This window comes from Sander vitreus, chromosome 18 (assembly GCF_031162955.1).
Source record: "Sander vitreus isolate 19-12246 chromosome 18, sanVit1, whole genome shotgun sequence".
NCBI lineage: Eukaryota > Metazoa > Chordata > Actinopteri > Perciformes > Percidae > Sander > Sander vitreus.
In genome coordinates, this window is record NC_135872.1 from 26749105 (window position 1) to 26770673 (window position 21569).

At 43.3% G+C, this 21569-nt stretch overlaps 2 pseudogenes; both read right to left on the minus strand.

Moving 5' to 3' along the window:
• Positions 1 to 1652: 1652 nt before the first annotated feature.
• On the minus strand, positions 1653 to 2803 carry LOC144533123 (uncharacterized; annotated as a pseudogene).
• A 16826-nt stretch (positions 2804 to 19629) lies between these two features.
• On the minus strand, positions 19630 to 20992 carry LOC144533338 (trace amine-associated receptor 13c-like; annotated as a pseudogene).
• Between the last annotated feature and the right edge of the window lie 577 nt (positions 20993 to 21569).

The window sequence follows — 21569 nt, forward strand, 5'->3', positions numbered from 1 at the left end:
ATATAAATGTCATTTATTTATATTATAGAATGAAACATAATGAAGTGTTGTCCTTATCTGTCATTCTTAACGTAAAGTGTTACTTTATTATTACTGCTGTTTTTTCCAGTTTTAAGACAAATGAACAAATGCGTAATGTATGTTCATTTATGTCTCCTCAGGTCTTGCACTCTCAACGCATCAATGAGACTCCTCTGAAGCCATGGGTCATCATTGCCAACAATGGCCAGGTTTGCTGTGCACACTGTACATGCATGGCTGGCATTGCAGAGTCATGTACACATGTTGGGACTCTACTATTTAAGATTGAGGCAGCAGTCCACATCCGCGAAAAAAAGACCGTGACAGATGTGCCTGCTTACTGGAAAATACCATCTGGAATTAACAAAGTCCACGGAGAGGTCGCCCACAAGATGGACTTTACTTCTGCTAAAGCTCAGAGGATTGCTCTGGACAGAGTCATCAATGACAACAATACCATGCCTGGCCTACGGATGCGAGCCAGCAGACACACGCCCCAAACCACATTGGACGACTTGTCGTCACTGCTCCCTGTTCTCCATAAACATAGGGCAGATTGTATGTCGACAATGGACACCTACTATCACGACTATGCTGACCCTGTCCAGCCAGCTGTGATGCCAAAACCCCTGCAAGACAGGCGTGACCCACAGTTTGTCATGCTCCACTATCTGTCCTTCTCCAGCACTGTGAGACAGTAAAAGACATTGCAGCTGTGACAAAGGAACAAGCCGACATCATCAGCACACACACAAAGCAGCAGCATAAGTCATCTGCCTGGTATGGAGTACGGGCAGGGAGAGTAACCGCCTCAGCTATGCAGTTGTTGTTTGCAACATTGAGCTGTGTCCACGGTGAGAAAATTGTGCTACCCAACAGCACTGTTGACTACACAGGACACAAGATGGGGAATTGAGCATGAGGAGACTGCAATGAGTGCTTATCAGGCCAAACAAGCACCACACCACACTGACCTGAAAATTGAGCTGTCTGGATTCTGCAGACACAGATCTTTGTGACTGAGTCCAAATACTGTGACTTTGTGGTGTGGACACAGAAAGATCTCGTTGTTGTCCGAGTCATGCCAGATGTCAGGTTCTGGGAATCATGTCTGCAGAAGGCACAGGAATTTTTCCTGAAGGTTTCCCTCCCTGAGCTCATTTGCCGCCACTACATATATATATGTATATATATATTATATATACATATATATTGTATAGAATTTTATTTGTATCCGTTATTGCATTATTGTTTACTAAATTTATAATTTGCAGTACCTCCATTTTCTATGTATCCATTGTTGTTATTTTATAGATACCTATTTATTTATAGTATTGAAAGAATTTATAAAAAATGTGTATTTATTATTGTTATATAAGAAATTGCACTCCATTTTCTATGTGTCCATTTTTTATTTGTAATCTTTTACCTTGAAGCATTTCAACTGCACTGCACCGTTCTGTGTTCTTAGGTTGCACTACTTGCAAATAAACACTGAAAAACATCTGATTGTGTGCACATCATACTGTTATTGCTTCTTGTTTATAAGACATACATGCATTTAAGTATGTTTATTGTGAAAATTGTGGGTATGGATGCAACAGACACTTATGGCTTTATTTAATGCACATTTATTTCAGCACAACACTAGGGCTCATGTTTGTCAGAGCACAACATACAGACACAATCTTATCGAGGAATGTCATGTCTTCATCCTTGCATGGCAACACCATGTGAATCGGTACTTTATCTGACAAAATAGTGTACTTGTTGGGGACGGTTCCAATCACCCTTTCCACATGAATTCGGAGGAGGGCGATTTTTCTTGTGCTCTCCACATCTCTTGCATCCAGCTGACAGCGTCCTTTCGTGAAAGCAGGTATCTTTACCTCGGCACACATAAGTCCCACACTGTCCTGTATCCCCAGGTAACAGTTTGTCCAGAATCCCACAGTTATCAGTTATGTGCTTATCACTGCCCCCCCTCCCCATCCCTTGGAAATTAATGAAATTGAGCCCTGTGGTGTAATACCAATAAGGTACTTCATAGTTGTGTTGTGTTTGTAGTGGGAATATGACTGAGCTTGAGCTTTAAGATTTGATGGTCTCTGTATGAATATTTCGAAACAGTCCAGAATAACGGCAACACACTTCCCAAAGGCCTCCACAAACTGATGGGGCATAGTTGCATGCAACGCATCTCGCCCTGGCCAGTTAATCAAAGGGCTGGTGCGCGCATGCAAAACATTTATGATGTTACTGAAGGTTTTGGAAACAGTTTTTCTGTCTACACAAAAAAGGTGGGCAATGTATTGTATTGCTAAATTAAGTCTAAGGTGCATGAGAGTCAGGAAAAGCATCTGAAAAGGTGACAGTACTTTACTACTCTGTGTCACGTACGGTCCAACACAGGCTAGAACACCCATGACAACTTCAAGGTGTGGAAGTCCAGTGTAGTACTTCACTTTGACGTTGTCATCCTTCAGGAAATGTTCATCCATTTTTCTCTGGCCAAGCTCACATTTCAGAGCCCTGTTCTCTTCCAGCAGCCGGTCGATTTCATCGCGCCGACACTGACAGAAGTCACATTCTGTCAGCAGTCTCTGGTCAGCTCCATCCTCTACTGGTGCTGGTGTCTCCACTGTGGATCAGATAAAGACATTTTTAGCTAAATGTGCCACAGCCAGCTGCAACAGCAACAAAAACAATATAAGGTATTGTATCTGCTGGCTCTATAAGGCTTACCTGGTGGAACAAGGTTATCAATAACTGTCTCATCCATCGCAGGTGTACTGTCAGTCCTTTGCCGTTTTCTCGTTTCCTGTCTCTCATAGTGTGCAGTCTTTGTGGTCTGTGTGTTTCATTTGCTGGTTTTCCTGGTAACACAATCAAAATTATCATCCCATAGCAGAAGTGTTGAAAACATATAGAACCATAATGTTGTGTTATGTTTGTGTTGTGTTTGTGTGCACGCGCATTCATGTGTAACGTATGTATGTGGTGTCGCGGTTGAAGGAAAGAAACAATGTATAAAAAGAAAATCGTAAACCATCTTTAACTTACCAGAATGAAAATGCAGGGAACACACTCTCATCGACATCGGGATACTGTGGAAGGTTATGTTTGGTCGTCTTACAGCTGCGATCCAAGCGAGCCGGCAACTCCTTGTTATCTCGGATACTTGGTCTCCGTGGTTGCGCCTCCAAGCAGGAAAACGGTGGAAAGTTAATCCATTTTCGACCTTTTTCCCATGTCGATTATGTGTTGCGCTGTTACACCCCACAATACAGCAACGGTTTACCATGGTTGAAATAGTAAATAAGACACACGACTGAGAGGGACGTTACGTCTATAAACAGTAGTCCGAGTAGCGGTAAAGAAGGCAATCAACATGGCGGCCACGCCAAGTAATGACGTCACGACGCCCAAGCCCTATTAGGTAAAAGCTAACCCAAGTAAATGCTCTTTTTTCCCCATGAAGTTAAAAATGCAGATCATACTGTAAAATCATCAATTGTCAAACGTTTTGATATCAAGTCACAGCATGACTTTTTCTTATATATATATATATATATACAAGTTAAAAAGCTACTTGATTTGCATCATAGTAAATCCGTTGAACCTAGTTATTAATACTGAAATCATTGGACTTTTTCATGTTTTGTTTTACAACAGCCACATGCACTAGTTGCCGATGAATTTAATAATTGAATAGCCAGCAACACACACCATTTGTTTGGTTTCCTTTGTGGTGCAGGAAATTAAATCCCCCAAAGATCCATTCAAAAAGAGAGAAAATTCCCACACACACCTTTCAACTCTAAATAGTTTGTTTGTCAATGTTTCAGTCATGGGTACTTTCTGAGGCCGATTAATGGCATTTGCAATAATATCGCGATATGTTAAAACGCAACTTTCTAATCGCAAAGGCTGTGATTTGGTCACGTGACTCGCGAGAGCAAAGCAGTGTGCACTCCACAGAGAAAGAATCAACTTGGCACGCTAACGCTACACCGTACCTTGACCTGCACAATGACCTCAGGCTCTACAGAAACTTTAGTGTCAAATAGGAACAGTATGTCATTTGTGTGGGACTATTTTGGTTTAAAAAAAGATGATGCGCAGCTTCAGGTATTGTGTCTTGCTAACGTTGCTACCTCACAGTAACACTACGAACCTGTATCAGCACTTCAAAGAAACACAAAGCCATCTACGACAGTTGCATGGCTAAAATGCCAAACACCAGGCATCACTCACCGAAATGTTTGAAAGCGTTAACCCCATATGAACGTACTTTAAAACGGAACAAAGACATTACTCAAACAGTAACGGAGTTACCTAAATATTTTCAAAGAGGTACAGGCAGCTATTTCTCTCCTTTTATTTTCTGCATTTTTGTTTTGTTACTGACTGGAGATCAGTAAAATGAATAAATAAATAAATTAGGGCTGTCAAACGATTATCCATCCATCCATCCATCTTCATCCGCTTATCCGGGGTCAGGTTGCAGGGGTAGCAGCTCCAGCAGGGGACCCCAAACTTCCCTTTCCCGGGCCACATTAACCAGCTCCGACTGGGGGATCCCGAGGCGTTCCCAGGCCAGGTTAGAGATATAATCCCTCCACCTAGTCCTGGGTCTCCCCCGAGGCCTCCTCCCAGCTGGACGTGCCTGGAACACCTCCCTAGGGAGGCGCCCAGGGGGCATCCTTACCAGATGCCCGAACCACCTCAACTGGCTCCTTTCGACGCAAAGGAGCAGCGGCTCTACTCCGAGCTCCTCACGGATAACTGAGCTTCTCACCCTATCTCTAAGGGAGACGCCAGCTACCCTCCTGAGGAAACCCATTTCGGCCGCTTGTACCCTGGATCTTGTTCTTTCGGTCATGACCCAGCCTTCATGACCATAGGTGAGGGTAGGAACAAAAACTGACCGGTAGATTGAGAGCTTTGCCTTCTGGCTCAGCTCTCTTTTCGCCACAACGGTGCGATAAATTGAATGTAATACCACACCTGCTGTGCCGATTCTCCGACCAATCTCCCGCTCCATTGTCCCCTCACTCGCGAACAAGACCCCAAGGTACTTGAACTCCTTCACTTGGGGTAAGGACTCATTCCCTACCTGGAGAAGGCACTCCATCGGTTTCCTGCTGAGAACCATGGCCTCCGATTTAGAGGTGCTGATCCTCATCCCAGCCGCTTCACACTCGGCTGCGAACCGATCCAGTGAGTGCTGAAGGTCACAGGCCGATGATGCCATCAGGACCACATCATCTGCAAAAGCAGCGATGAGATCCCCAGCCCACCGAACTGCAACCCCTCTCCACCCCAACTACGCCTCGATATCCTGTCCATAAATACTACAAACAGGATTGGTGACAAAGCGCAGCCCTGGCGGAGGCCAACTCACCTGAAACGAGTCCGACTTACTGCCGAGAACCCGGACACAGCTCTCGCTTTGGTCGTACAGAGATTGGATGGCCCTGAGAAGGGACCCTCACCCCCGCACTCCCGCAGCACCTCCCACAGTATCTCCCGGGGCACCCGGTCATACGCCTTCTCCAGATCCACAAAACACATGTAGACTGGTTGGGCATACTCCCAGGCTCCCTCCAGGATCCTTGCAGAGTAAAGATCTGGTCCGTTGTTCCACGACCAGGACGGAATCCGCATTGTTCCTCTTCAACCTGAGATTCGACTATCGACGAACCCTCCTTTCCAGCACCTTGGAGTAGACTTTACCGGGGAGGCTGAGAAGTGTGATACCCCTGTAATTGGCACACACCCTCTGGTCCCCCTTTTTAAAAAGGGGAACCACCACCCCGGTCTGCCACTCCTTAGGCACCGTCCCAGACTTCCACGCAATGTTGAAGAGGCGTGTCAACCAAGACAACCCCTCCACACCCAGAGCTTTAAGCATTTCTGGACGGATCTCATCAATTCCTGGGGCTTTGCCACTGTGAAGTTGTTTAACTACCTCAGCAACCTCCACTAGGGAAATTGATGCCAATCCCCCATCATCCTCCAGCTCTGCCTCTACCATAGAGGGCGTATTAGTCGGATTTAGGAGTTCCTCAAAGTGCTCCTTCCGCTTCCCCCTCCTGAGGTGGCGAATGGTTTTCCAGAAGCACCTTGGTGCCGACCGAAAGTCCTTCTCCATGTCTTCTCCGAACTTCTCCCACACACGCTGCTTTGCCGCTTTCACGGCAGAGGCTGCAGCCCTTCGGGCCCTTCGGTACCTTGCAACTGCCTCTGGAGTCGTCTGGGATAACATATCCCGGAAAGACTCCTTCTTCAGTCGGACGGCTTCCCTGACTACCGGTGTCCACCACGGTGCTCGTGGGTTACCGCCCCTTGAGGCACCTAAGACCCTAAGACCACAGCTCCTCACCGCAGCTTCAGCAATGGAAACTTTGAACATTGTCCACTCGGGTTCAATGCCCCCCAGCCTCCACAGGGATGCACGAAAAGCTCCGCCGGAGGTGTGAGTTGAAAGTCTGTCTGTCTCTACAGTGAAATACAGACAAACTTTACACCGTTTAGCATTAGCTGTCAGCATTTTAACCGTGTTTAATCCAGCTACTAGCTAGATGTAGGCTAACGTTAGCTGCTGTCGAGTATAGTGTTAACTAGCGTCACGTGCAGCAATGTTTCTGTTGCCTGTAACGTCTGTTTCAGAGGCTGTATGGCTTGACCAGATGTCAGTTGTAGCATCGAAAAACTCTGATGTTTTTATCTCTGTTTTTAGCGCTGCGATTCTACGTTTACATTTTTTGTGTAGCTCCGGTATGGCGACCTGACTAAAATGTGTGCGGGAGGGCATGTTGTACTGCTTATGCAGTGTATGCATTAAAGCCGTGAACCCAAGCTTGGTCATCGTACTAAGGGGCATCATGTCTTTTGCGATAAACCCGTTGCTGCTCGAGTATATTCCTCGTTTTAACACCTGTTTTGAAGTATGTTTATATGAATTTCGCTTTCAAACATTTCGGTCAATGATGCCTGTCGGATGGTATTTTGCTTACTTGACACACTGGTGTTCGGCATTTTAGCCATGCAACTGTCATAGATGGCTTCTGTGCTGTCTTATTTGTTCAAGTGCTGATACAGGTTGATCATGTTAGCAAGACAGGTTTTGCACAATACCTGAAGTTTCGCAACATATTTTTTTTTTTTTTATTTTCTTTTTTAAACCAAAATAGTCCCACACAACTGACTTACTGTTCCTTTTTGGGACTTAAGTTTCCGCAGTGTCAGGTTCTGTCGAGCCTGAGGCCATTGTACAACAGGTCAAAGGTACAGCGTAGCGTTAGCATGCCAAGTGGATGCTTTCTCTGCGGAGTGCGGACTGCTTTGCTCTCGCGAGTCATGTGACCAAATCGCAGCCTTTGCTATGTTTTAACATATCGCAATATTATTGCAAATGTGATTAATCGTTCAGCCCTAAAAGGAGGGGTGTTGTGTGTGTGTGTGTGTGTGTGTGTGTGTGTGTGTGTGTGTGTGTGAGATCAGGGCAACAACTGGACATTGACTATTTCCCTGGTAACAATTTAGTCAGGATTTTCCACACCATGGTTACAGTATGCAAGGGGTATTTATCTTTAATTTGTGCTTTCTTTTATTCTTGCAGTCTACATCATGCGCTGTGGAACTCTAGATGGATGGACAACTGTAGAGAAGGCCAATGTCAAAAAGCCTTGATTACCAAATGCTGCATGAGGACCGCAAAGACATAGACAATATACATTCTTGAAAGTAGCACACCAGAGAGGTGGACATATGTTGAGTTCAGATTTTCAGAAGTTCTTGCTGCAAATGTTCAGCATCGGTTAGCGTAAACTGAAAGTGCTGTTTTTGAAAGTGTCTGACAACATTATGGAAAGCATTCCTACAGAGATAGACCTTTTTGTTAAAGAGATCCTTTATGTTTAACATGAAACAGCCCCCAAATCACCATCACCAAACTCCATTTAAATAAACAGTAATTTTATCATCGTAAAACACACTTTATTCAACTATCGAAAGCTGTCTTGGTTCGTCTTTCCACTGTTCAACAAACACCACTCTGCTTTGGTTGAAATAAACCCTTATTTCACCCGTTTACATGTGGAAATATGATGGCTCTATACCACTAAACCTACTGTTTATTTAAACGAGTCTGGAGGGTTTGGCAATAGAGATCTTGGAGCTGTTTCGGAGTAAACAAACAGGATCACATACTATAAATACTAAAAGTGCTGTTTTTTTCCGCTGACAGACTCAGATTAATATTCTAAGTGTCTGACAACATTATGGAAAGGATCCCTACAGAGATAGACCTTTTTGTCAAAGAGTAAGATCCTTTTTAACATTTAATAAAGAGTCCATTTGTTGAAAGTTTCCTTGATTTTTTTTTAGAATTAGAAGAGGAGGAGGACGCGATACATGCACGGACCGTCTCGCGCCACGAGGAACCGGAGGGCAGCAGTGCTGGTCAGTTTACAGTCTATGTTTGTTAACAGTTAAGCTAGACTGAAAGAACATGAAGGATATGGTCTGTTCAGCTCATAGTCTGCTTATTGCTCCAACTAGATTGGTCTGTTTTTCACATAGCTTAGTCCAGAAATTGTTCAAAGGTGTTTATAATACTGTTCATGTTGAACATAAGAATTCACTAGACCTGTTTCAATGACCTGCGACTTAAGACGGGAGGTGTAGTTTTGAGCTGGAGTTTTGCGCAAACTGCATTTGATGTGGTCACGCATCTTACAAATAGGGTTGCGATGCAGGCTGAAAAGCTGTGCCGTTATTTGCAATGCTTCGAACACGCCAAATTGCGCCAAATGCCTGGTGTGTTGCCTCGGCCAATCAGAGTGGCGTTTACTGGTTGGGTTATGATGATGTGCTGCCTCAGCCAATCAGAGTGACGTTGACAGGTTTTTTAATCTTTGGTTGAAATCCAAAACCCTTGATAGAGCGCTGTCCTCGGCTGTCATTTGACAACAAAAGTCCTTTGACTTTTCTGCTGCTGTTGGTTCTTTTGAGATCAGTGGTCATCGTTGTCTCTCTCTCTCTCTCTCTCTCTCTCTCTCTCTCTCATCGCATCGATCGACCTTAAGTAGGTAACCGCAATGGCTGTCATGGCGTCACAAATTTTTAAATTAGGAATAAGGTGGATAGGCCTAATATAGGCTACCATGAAATTATTTTCTGAACTTTAATTTCCCACAAATTGCATTTCCAAATAAATAAATAAATAAATAGATGGATGCAAATATATATATGCATGAATAAATAACTTGATTAGGTTACTTAAAATAAATAAACCAGTTAAAGAAAAACAGGAAAATGTAAAAATAACAAAAAATAAAAAAAACATGGCCTACTGAATAAATAAATACGCATACACATAATAAATCGTGTTTGTTTATAAATAATCTGTAGTCATATGTATTAATCATGTTGATTAAAAACAATGTTGATCTAATCTATTAACAATAATTCAATATATTGTTTGCCATATCAATTAAACCCCATCTTAGACATACTGTAGTATTTAGTCATTAAAAATATACACTATGAAATATTTACAGTGCCTCTGTGTTTAATGGTTTGTAAATAAACACTATGAAAGAGTCAAAGAAAGCACAATATCAATGACAGCAAGAGAGAAAATTAAAACACGACAGGTCTTCCACATGTGCAACGTAACGTCATTACAATTGGTAAACGTTACTGTAAGTGCTGACATATACATAACGTTACATGAAAAAAAATGTACTAACGTTATTGTTAGCTAACGTTAACGTTACCTTAGCTACGTAAACAACAGTTTGAACCGGTCAATCCTAAAACAACAAAATGTATAACATTTTGCCCATATATACACTTGTTTCTCCAGCAGCCAATGGGTGCTGACCTACTTCCACTTTCCGGTACTGTGTTTCCGGTTGAACGGCTAACCTCTACTTGCTAGCGTACCATGATATCGAGAGAGAAGGCAACATTACATTGATTAGAATTAGTTGTGTTTAAGTGTTGTTAAAATGAGCTCAGGTTCAACAAGAAATTGTCAGTATCATAGCGCCCTATGCTTTGCACTCCATGCCAAGGAATGAGGAACGCAAAACAGCGTTGCTTGCAGCTTTGAAACTAAAACACCCTCCAAAGAGAGTGTATGTTTGCTCCTTCCATTTCTTACAAAAAAAGCCAACAGAACTGCACTCTGATCCGGAGCTTTATCTGGGCTACGACCAACCACCTCCGAAGACGAGAAGAAAGCTAGTCCGGCTAACTGTGTCGGAAACGGTGTCTTCAGCTTCAGCAATGAAGACATCAAAGGCAGACCTCGTAAGATAAACTGTAACGGAACATGTTTTCATGCTAATCGAATGAGTTTGGAGCTTGAAAGACGCTAGCGCGGACCGCTGATTAGCTTACAACGCTAGTATTCGGGGCACAGGGAACAAATTGCTATTTATACCACTAAAAAGGCTCAAAATATCACCAAACTTCAACGGTAGCATAATGAGGGTCCCTAAATGTTAACTGAAGCATTGAGAACTTTGTAAGTGTACAGACAGTTTATTGAAAAGATAGATTATAAAGACACTCGCGATAATGTTTACATGCCGCCGCCGTCTTGGAAACCAGTCATGACTTACAGCTGGCGATGCAAACTAAAATCAAAAGCAATTGTTTATTTAATATAAAATATATTTGTTTAATATATCTGAAATAATTGCACTCTGCATAACACACTGCGTCTCTTGGGCATCGCGACGCAACAGGTCCCACTCCTTGCAACACAGACACTCCTGTTCGGTGGCCATAGCTTCACAATATCCGGAGGTACACCACCAGTTTCCCGAAGTACGAGGCTGTGTTGCGGCATTGACTACCGGTAGCTCTCTCTCTCTCGTAGTCCTTTCACGGAGCTCCCACAGCTCATCGTTCAATAAACTGTCTGTACACTTACAAAGTTCTCAATGCTTCGGTTAACATGTTGGGACCCTCATTATGCTACCGTTGAAGTTTGGTGATATTTTGAGCCTTTTTAGTGGTATAAATAGCGATTTGTTTTTACGTTCCCTGTGCCCCGAATTCTAGCATTGTAAGCTAATCAGCGGTCCGCGCTAGCGTCTTTCAAGCTCCGAACTCATTCGATTAGCATGAAAACATGTCCCAGAGAGCAACAGAGTGGGTACACATCTGTTAATAACCCCTAGGTTTGTTTTGCGCCGGAATTGTCCTTTAAAATGTTAAAAATGCTCTTAAAGCCACGAAGTGCACCTAACCTTGTTGCCTAGCCTGCTAGCGAACTACAGTGCTAAGCATAAGTGAATACGCCAATGCTAAAGTTGACTTAAAGAGGAATAAAAAATCATCTTTTGGAAATTGATCTTAATGCCTTAATTAAAAAAAATTAGGAAAAAAATCACCATACGCTCTTTGATAACAGGAGCATGCTCAATGCTGCTGTAAAACTTTTGTCTTTCTTGGACTATATCCACTCTAATACTATTTTTCTTAAAAAAAACATATTTTGCTGTGGTTAGGGCTTGTATCCACACTCTCTGGCAAACATAGTAGTGTCGATTTAACCTTGGTAAATTTTTAGCAGCTGGTGGATAAATCTCCCCGTCGGGGAATCGAACCCGTCTTCCGCGTGACAGGCGACTAACGAGGACTGCTTAAATGCTTAAATTGACACGGCACTCGCTAGGTGGCGCTATTCCAGCATTTAGGCTACAGTGAATACATGTAGAAACATTTAGGTTTACTATATATTCACTGTCACTCATATCCGTGACAGAGCAGCTGTGACTGAATCCTGTTTAACATATCTATGTGTCAAAAATAAACATGTCAAACGGCATTTTGAACATTTGCAGTAAAATATGAATGGTGCATTTCCCCACGAACATGCTGAAAATACCTTTTTCATCAGTTTCCGTAGTGTAGTGGTTTTCCTCACACGTGGAAGGTCCCCTGTTCAAAACAGGGCAGAAACCCATTTCTTTGTTCATGTTTACTTCGCACAATCAAACTCTGCTGAGTTAAAATCTTATTAACCTGCATGGAAAACGCTCCCTGTCATGAAATCGTGACCAGGACTACCGAAGTTTCCATAGTGCAGTAGTCATCACATTCGCCTAACACGCAAAATGTCCCAGGTTGGAAATTGGGTGGAAAATACATTTGTTTAAAAAATGTTTACACTGCGTAATAAAATCAAATGGGTCCTGGGCTTACTTTTCGCCATTGTTGTTCTTTCTCCAAATTATTATCAGTATTTAAATAACATAATTGAGCATATTTTAATAAAAAAATATTTAAATGTTTATGTAATTCTTTTGCTCTCATTGTTATTCTTAGCCTCATTGTTCTTACCTTAGCTGAGCCTCAACCTCTTAGCCTCATTGTTGTTGTCTTACGTTCCTGCTTCCTTCCTACGGTCCTGGATCCTGAGATAGGTGATCATATCGTCACTGTAAAGCTCTCTTTGATAGCAGGAACATGCTCAATGCTGCTGTAAAACTTTTGTCTTTCTTGGACTATATCCACTTTAATAGTGTTTTCCTTGAAAACACATATCTTTTGCTATGGTTAGGCCTCATACCCACACTCTCATACTCTGGTAAACATAGTAGTGTCAATGTAGCCTTGGTACATAATTAGCAGGTAGAAAATTCTCCACTTGTCAGGCGGAGATAGTAGGGGCTTTCCGACCGGAGGGATTTTTGCAGTTCTTAGAACTAAACGTTCCTAGAACACTTTTTTCGTTGTGTTCCGACAGGAACAATGTGGAGATTTTTAAGTTCCTCTGGCCGCAGTAGCGTACTTTTTTAGCTCTTATTTCAGAGCAAGGTCTTTTCCCTTTTCCCTTTTCCTAGGTGTACTTGATTGGTCGAACTTATAAGTCACGCCCACTGCCAACTTGGAACTTGCAGACAGAGAAACAACCAACAACGGGACATTTTTAACAATTTTCACCATCTTATTCATAATTAAATTCACTTCTGACAACGTTTTAGGCAAGAAATTAACTGTTTAGATTTCGAATATAGGCAGTCTTGCAAAAACTGATGCCGAATTGACAATTTGCTTCAAAGTTTTCGGAGTTGAGAAGCTCCATGAAGTGAGTCGACAGCCAGCAAGCGCCTGCCCCGGCCTCTAGCTCGTCGCTCGGCCAATCATGCTCAGACACCTCGCTGTAAGCTGGAGGTCTCTCAGACCACTCTTGTAAATAAGAGGCTTTTATTTCGCCGTTGACGGTTCGTTTGTTTAAATATTACAACACATGTCCCTCATAAGATTAACGGGAACCTGTGGTTAACTGTCTTTTCGGAGTTAAACTCCACAATCGTGTCCTGAGGCTCGCCAGTCGTCACACACACACACACACACACACACACACACACAGTCACATACACACACACACACACACACACACACACACACACACACACACACACACGTCCACAGCGCAGCAGGCTCTGCTCAATGCTCAGCGGGGTCTGTTCCGAGTATAATAAAGCCCCGTCTGTGTTGAGCAAAACATTACGTGAATTACTACGAGAATGGACGGAATGCGTAACTTGGAAAAGTGGACTGATGCGGAGGTGCAGGCACTGCTGGCCATGTACGGCCTCCTCCATGCTGCTTTGTTGTTGTTGTATGTGGCGCTAAGGTCTAGTGACGATGCTATAAAGACCGTTGCCGTGCTTGCGTCACTCCCTTACCCCTCCTACCAGTCCCTATGGCCACTTGGCTAGTGGGAATGCAAACGGAAATTTTTTTTTTGGGTGAGAGTAGTTCTTAGAACTGCTTAGAAGTGTACTTTTCCTCTAAAAAGTACAAGTACTATCTGGTTGGAAAGCACCTACTGTCCACTATACTAAAGAGGACTGCCCAAGCACTAGATGTGGCACAATCAAACTCTGCTGAGTTAACACTTTTGCATGCACTATATGTTGTAGTACTGTACTTGTTTAGAGATTTTGAACTACAGTAACAACTTTGGCACCATCCAGTGGCAGCATCGAAAAAAGATCCTGGGCACAGAGAGATGCATGCCTCTGTTTCACAAACACACAAAACATACAATGTTTTTAAGCTTATTCTAGTTAGAATGTAATAAAGGCATTTTACCTTATTTCTAAAGAGGAGGGCATTGGATTATTTCTTGATGCTCACAGGATTTGTTAATGCTGTCCTCCTAAAGAGCACCGTCTTATTTTCACAAAGACAACAAGTTCCAACAAGCTCTCCAGTTCTTCGTCTTTTACACAAAACATTGTGTACTTTTACTTGTAGGAGAGAATTTCTACACTGTGGTATTTCTACCCATAAGTAAAGTACGAGTACTTCCTTCTCCACTGACAACCAGACCTCTTAAAAAAAGAGAGAAACGTTTCTAAAACAGGGAGCAGCCTGCCTCTGCCACTTGATCATTGAAGCAGTGCATGCTTTCCTAACGAATTTCTTTCCAAATGATATATTTTATAGAGTCCAATAGTGTTTTGCCAACAAGTCCTCCAAAACATACAACCATATCAGTTGCTTGTTCCTACCCTCTAGTACGACCCACAGGAGCGTTTCATAAGTTAGAGCTCCTTTTGGTGGCAGGAAATACATCCTCATATCTAAAACAGTCCCAGTTTTAAACACAACAAGTCATAACTACTACGGCCACTAATGGGCGCCGCCACTATAAATGTAAATATTAGTCGTAATTGCTGCTTGAACTAAAAAACTCTGGGAAAGTTTATCGGGGGAGGACAGTCTCTGTTTAGTCTGTGTTGATCTGTTGTGAAGGACTCAGACAGCCTGTCCAACACAAACTAAATATTCACATTCAACCAGAAGCCCACGGACAAGATATGTGCCATTAAGAGGAAGGAGTTTCAGTGTGTTTCAGCTTCCTGCTCACCTGACGGAGCAGCCACACCTCTTTTCCATGGAGGATCTGTTGAGGGTGAAGAAGGGTTAGCTTATGGTGCAGGCCAGAGCGCTGCTACACTCTGCTATCGACCATGCTGAAAATTGTGAGGTCAGCACGGAAATTTACAAAATACATATTTCTATTGCAGTATTTTATTATTGTTCCTTAATCTTCATGAGGTATATAGTATATATCTGCTTCCATTGGTTAGTTTGTTTGTGTTATTGTGTGACTTTGGTGTTTTTATGAGGATGAGATCAGCTTCACTATACACATAAACGCATTATGTATATCACGGCCTTCTGCAGCAAATAGAGATTCTCAGGTGTGAAAGATCACATATTTGTTTGTTGTTTGAGAGGCTGTTGTCCGTGCACTGGCTGTGGAATCAAACCTCTCTGATCTGAACCATCCTTCCGACCTTTTGAGTTCTGCAGAGAAAGAGACATCATCTTTTCTTTTCAGAGTGACACATGTAAGCGCTGTCCAGGTAAGCACTGACACATACTCGGAACACCTGGCAGGCCAGCAAAGGCTAAACCCCTCTTTAGGCCGGGCAGGCGAAGGGGCAGCTGGGCTGGAGCCAGGTAACGAGTCAGCTGGGCTGAAGAACGGCGACGGGGTCAGCGGGGCTGAAGACAGGCGACGGGTCAGCTGGGCTGAAGACAGGCAATGGGTCAGCTGGACTGGGGACAGCTGGGCCAGGGTCCGCCAACAAGGCAACAGGATCAGGAGTCGGCCAGTCCGCCGACAGGGCAACTGGAACCGTGACAGGTGATGAACGATGTGATGTCACATGTGTGACAGGATGCCTCACATGTGATGACGTATCATATTCTATGCTTTGGTCAATCTAACAGAAACAACTAACACAAGCGAGTGGTAATGCTCTTCCATCATACATGACAGCTTGACTCCCTTCTCCTAGCAGGGGAAGGTCAGTGTGAAGTTTCATCAGTACATATGTTTTACATCAGCTCTCCATTCCTTTCACTTGAACTTCCTTTCCTTTTACATGAACTCGATATACCCCACATGAACTCTTCCCCTGTCTCAGATGCAGTCTCTTACAGGAACACACTCCAATACATTCCTTAAAGCAGTAATATATGTTTTAGTTGTTTTTGGGTTAATACATTCCTCAAAGCAGTAATATATGTTTTAGCTGTTTTTGGGTTTTCAACTGAACACTTCGTTCAACATCCTCCTTTGAAAATACAAAATCATGCAACATTCAGAGCCTACTCCGGTCCAGAATGATCGCCAGCGTATCCCCGGCACAGTCCCTAAGTACCAGAAGCTGATTGTCGGTGCCAGGGAATTCGTACCAAGCCTTGCACACAGGGATGAACCCGTCTTCTTCACTGGAGGCAGCATCCACCGATGTCAGAAAGGTGGAACCACTGACATAAGACTCTATATTCTCCCTGGTTGGGGCTAACACCCATGGGTGTTGAAGCCACCCAGGCTTGACATGTGTTAAGTATTTCCACAAGGTTGGATCACCTGTGGCTTGAGGATGAAATTTGGTCTCTTCCATCGTCCTTTTACTTTCCCACACCGGTAGATCTTGAAGAGGGGCTCACCCATGGCCTGGGGCCCCTGATAGGCAGAGATTGAAACTGGATCTGTCCGGGTACCTCTGGTCACTCTGTCCGGGGTGGCAAAGCGGACATGGTTCTGCTCGCTCTTCCGCTTCTTAACGCGCAAGCTGGCATGTGCGCCGACCTCAGGATGTACGACAGTAGCAGGCACCACCAGGTCACCAGTAGCAGCATGTAGTGGTGGATTTGCAGGGAGGATGGGTAGAGGAGGGCCCTCAGGAATAGCAGGCAGGGGCGGGGAATGTGGTGCATGAGTCGGGGCCTCCTGTTCCACAGCCATCTCATCTGCTACCGGGTCCGTGGCAGGCTGGGGGTCCTGGGCCAGCGCCTGAGTGGATTCTTGACCAGTTCTGCCAGACCCGGTTTGCAGTGGCTCTCCAGTTGCCCCAACACCCCTCTCTTCTTTTTCTTCCCCTTCTTGCGCCTCCTTGCCCTCTCGGGCTCCTGACGCAGGATCTCGGGCCACATGCCAATATCATCTGCGAGGTCTGGGATGTAGATTGGCACGCTGGTATCAGAGTGTCCAGTTCCGGCCCGACCTGCACCACTTCCTCCACTACCCTCTCCATTGGTGTCTTCCACCACCACGGGGTTGGTAACCATGGTATGTGCGTGTTGGGGGGAGGAGTCCGCGTACTTTGGAGTCTCACAGGGCAGCTCCCCATCTCCTTGGTAGTCAGTCCCTCCCCCTTCTCTGCCGGAGTCGAGGTGTTGGAAGACATGCCCTGGCGGCCAATCAAGGATGGAGCTTCTGTAACCAAGGATCCTTGATTCGATTCTCCCTCCTTCGTTGAGGTCCAGTTCTTCGATGTTGATGAGCAGCACGGTGATTTTCCTGTCATTCATTGATCCTAATTGCGCAGTGCGGGTGTGAAAAAATATCCATTCAGCTCCCTCGCCCGGGTCAGACTGGGTAGGAAACAGAAGGGACACAATCCTATTATCTTACACTACTACTCTTTCCTGCTCACCGACTAAGTGAGACATTGGTCTAACCATCCCTGCTGGTCTTGAGGTATCTGGTTGTATATTGACCAGGCTATGGAGATGTTTGTTACCTCGGACCCGTCCATTAACAGACATGGCATACATCAGTCCTGGCACTCCTTTGTACACAGGTAGAATCAACCCCAGTATTTCCTGGGTGAAAATGACAGAGAGTATTTTAACAAATATCTCCCCTATTATCCTCTTGGTCCTGACGTTTTTGATTGTGACAAGAACCCACATAAAATAACTACAGATTCCAGTCAGAATGGCCGCCAGGTAGACATAACTTGAGGCTGGGTAAAAAACCTCTGTTATCTTGGCTATTACAATCAAGGCATACCCCATCCAGGTGGCCACCGCCCAGCCAGGCAACTTAACTGGAGTAGCTACCACAATTGCGTATCCTATAGAAGTGCCTATTCTGGGTTCTTTAACTGTAACAAATGTCAAAACTTCAAGACTAATAACTAAAACCCATATCAGTATCATCTTGCGCCAGGTTTTCCCCACTAATAGTCCTACCGACAACATTAGACCGGTGCGTTACACAAACACGCTGAAAGACGCCTTTTTCGTTGCATCAGACGCTGACAGCCACTGTCCAAACATCCTTATTTGACGAGTTTGGAATGAGAACGGGTTGAAAATGTATATAAACTGTCATCTTGCAGGCATCAGAGGATCCAAAATTTCATTTCTTCTATTCAAAGTACTTTTTCATCATCTCTTTGTGCTTAACCCTAACCCTAGTTTCTCCCTCTGACCCTAATTAATCCCTCCATTCCTGACCTTAACCCCAGACACAACCTTTCTGGATGACGTCACATTACGTGCCAGTAAAGCTGTTGTTGAGTTTTTGTTTTTGTTTTTAAAGAAGCCCTGCTGCTTTAACAGAGTGACCACATTTACACGAATGAGAGGGCTGTGTTTTTTAAAGACTAAATGCAGCTTCATGCCTCAGAAACAGTCATTATTTTTTTAACACCCCCAGTGGCCATTAAGAGTATCTGGTTCTGTCTCTTACACTCATCAATGCTCTGCAGGCTTGCAAACCTTAGAGACATGGTAAACAAATGTGTCTTTGTCTATCTGGATGATGCTGAGGTCCCTGAGTGTTTTTCATTTCTACAGAAGATTTATCTGAAATTACATATCTGTTGCTGCTCCACTCCATCACTTAAGCTCTCACCTCCCCCCCATGCACCCTGTTGTTAACTTTGACTGTTCTTTTTTTTTTTTATAAAGTTTTCACCAGGCCATTATTGTCTCTTGTCATTTTTGTGAACCATTCAAAATCACATCACTTAGTGTAAAAAATCAATAACAAGACATGACGTTACATTATGAATGAGTCTAATTTATTATCATATTTCATGCTACTTTACAACACATCACCATGCTATGTTAAATAGAATGAATGACATCAAATCTGATTTAAATTGCAAACCATCAGATTCCACATAGTTTGTAAAACTTTAATTTCCTCTGTCCTATGATTACACTGTACATGTTTCCCTGGAAATGTAGCAGCGATTATTTGATGAACTGTAGATAATCCTGTCTTTTCAAATAATCTGTTGTTTTACTTCTTGCCTAAAAATACTTCATAGTGCTTTAAATAATTCTGTCATAGAGACATGAGATGTTATACAGGAATCACATATGAATGGTACTAAACTGAAATGATTAAAACAACTTTTTTTTCCTAAGCTGAAAGGGAAGATGATGTTTTTATACTGACAGTTTTATCAGAAAACCTATACCACAAACATACATACACATGAAAGTGTGTCTGTTCAGGGGCATTTTTTTTCTCTGTGAAACATCGCATTGAACTGGGTGGTTACCTAGAAACAGTATATGATGCTTATGACTATCTTTAAATGCAGCAGCATCAGAGAGACAAAATACACAACAAGATAAAGCTGAAGCACAGGTCCTTCAATTGTTGATCATACACAATTTAGACGTAGAGATGGGAAAGCATATCTTCACTTTTTGTATTTTTGTTGACTCACTCACTAAACAGCAGGAACATTTTCATTCCTTTATCCTTAGACCCAGTCTGATCTCAGTCCCTCTACAGCCTCTCTACAGCATGTTGGTCTCACAGGAGCCAGGCTGCAGTATCTGAAGAGTAACAATGAGTTTAACTGCTTTTCTAAACCAGGGGTAAAAACAAGGCATATATCACAGGGTTTAGACAAGCGTTTAAAAAATAAAACATTGGGACCACAAAGGATGCATATGAAGCAGTGAGCAAGTTGTCAGCTGCAAGAGAAATGCAGTAATATGGGCTGAAACATAGTAGAAACACAACTACAAGAACACCAAGAGTCCTGGCTGCTTTCAGCTCTGATTTCTTTGCCTTTGGAGTCACTGAAAGCTGGAGTGTGACAGTTGTAATGTGAGAGCGCATGGCACGAGCCTGAGACACAGCCACGGCAAATACTCTCAGATAGAGAGCTACGATGACAGTAACTGGAACAATAAAGATCAAAACAAGGTCCACAGTCCCTGCAATATAGCCAACCACCAACAAACATTCTCCGTAACAAGGAATATATTTGTCTGGTTGAGTCAGGTCAACTTTTGTAAAGAAAATGCTGTAGGAAACACAACAGAGCCAAAACAGAAAAACAGAGAATTTAACTCTATTCATGGTGATTCTAGTGGTGTAATGCAGAGGGTCACAAATAGCCACATAACGGTCAACTGATATGAGCACCATGTCACCTATTGAGGAAGACATAATGATAAGGTCTAAATAATTATACAGAGAACACAGAAGGTCACCAAGAAACCAGCAGGATGTTTTTTGGAGGATTGCTCCCGGTATCAGCAGGAGGCCCACGAGAAAGTCTGCGACAGCCAGAGAGAGGAGGAGGATGTTGGTAGGTGTGTGGAGCTGCCTGGAGGGAAAGAGAAAAGCATAACTCCTCATATCTAAATGACAAACGTCAATCTTAAATGTTTTAAGATATATCTATATATTTTTTTAAACAATTCAAACAATCATTTTAAAAACACTTCATGAGTTTGAGTTTCTTTTTTCTGATCTGCCATGTCAACAGGCCTTATTTTGAGCAGGCATTTTTATTATCATATTAGGAGAAGAACAGATTTTACAGTACTAATAACATCATAAATGGCTCCCTCAAGTATCCCACTAAGCCATGACAGTAGGACAAGCATGCCAGCATGCAGAATACCAAGACCCTGAAACTGACACAAAGTGTTCATATATCTAAAACTTAAATTATTGAGACAATCTTTACCTGAAGTGGGAGACTGAGATGATGACGAGCAGGTTGAGAGCTACAGTGAGCAGAGAGATGGAGGAAAGCAAAATGTGAATGAGCATCACTTCAAACCAAGGAGGTGTCAGCTTCCTGCAGGAGGTGTTGAAGAGTTGTGGAAAGCAGAGCTCTGCTCCGTCCTGTGTCTCCATCATCTGTGTGAGGATGAGAGAGGTCTCAGCTCTCTGCTTCAAACTCTGTCGTGATTTATCTCTTTTTACTGTTGTCACAACCCCTCAGTTTCTCTCTCTCAGTCTCTGTTGGACACTGATGTCCTTCCTTCCTTGCTTTACACATCACAACATCATTAACTAAATTTTTTCTCTGTTCTTCTACAAACCTTTCAATAATAATTTACTTCTCAATCCTCCGGTGATCTGCTTTTCTGTCATTCTTCTGTTACCCCCCCACCTTCCAGATGTCGACCCAGCTGAACACATGCAACAGCCTAGAGCAGGTATAAGCGCGTTTATCTTTAGACAGTTGGGGCGAGAAGTCAGATAATTCAGTTTGTTTCAAGCTTACCGAACCCTTAAGTCTTCAAAGTCTTCCTAGTACAGACTGATCTCACTAAGTGGCGTATGTATGACACGCCAATTCGTATGCCATTTTTGCGTGTTATCAAGACGCATAATCGTTTTTTAGCGTGTTTATCAACGCCGTTTGGCCTCCATTGACCTACATTACATGTGAATTATCGCCGTACTGTACCGTAGTGGTATACAGTGTATG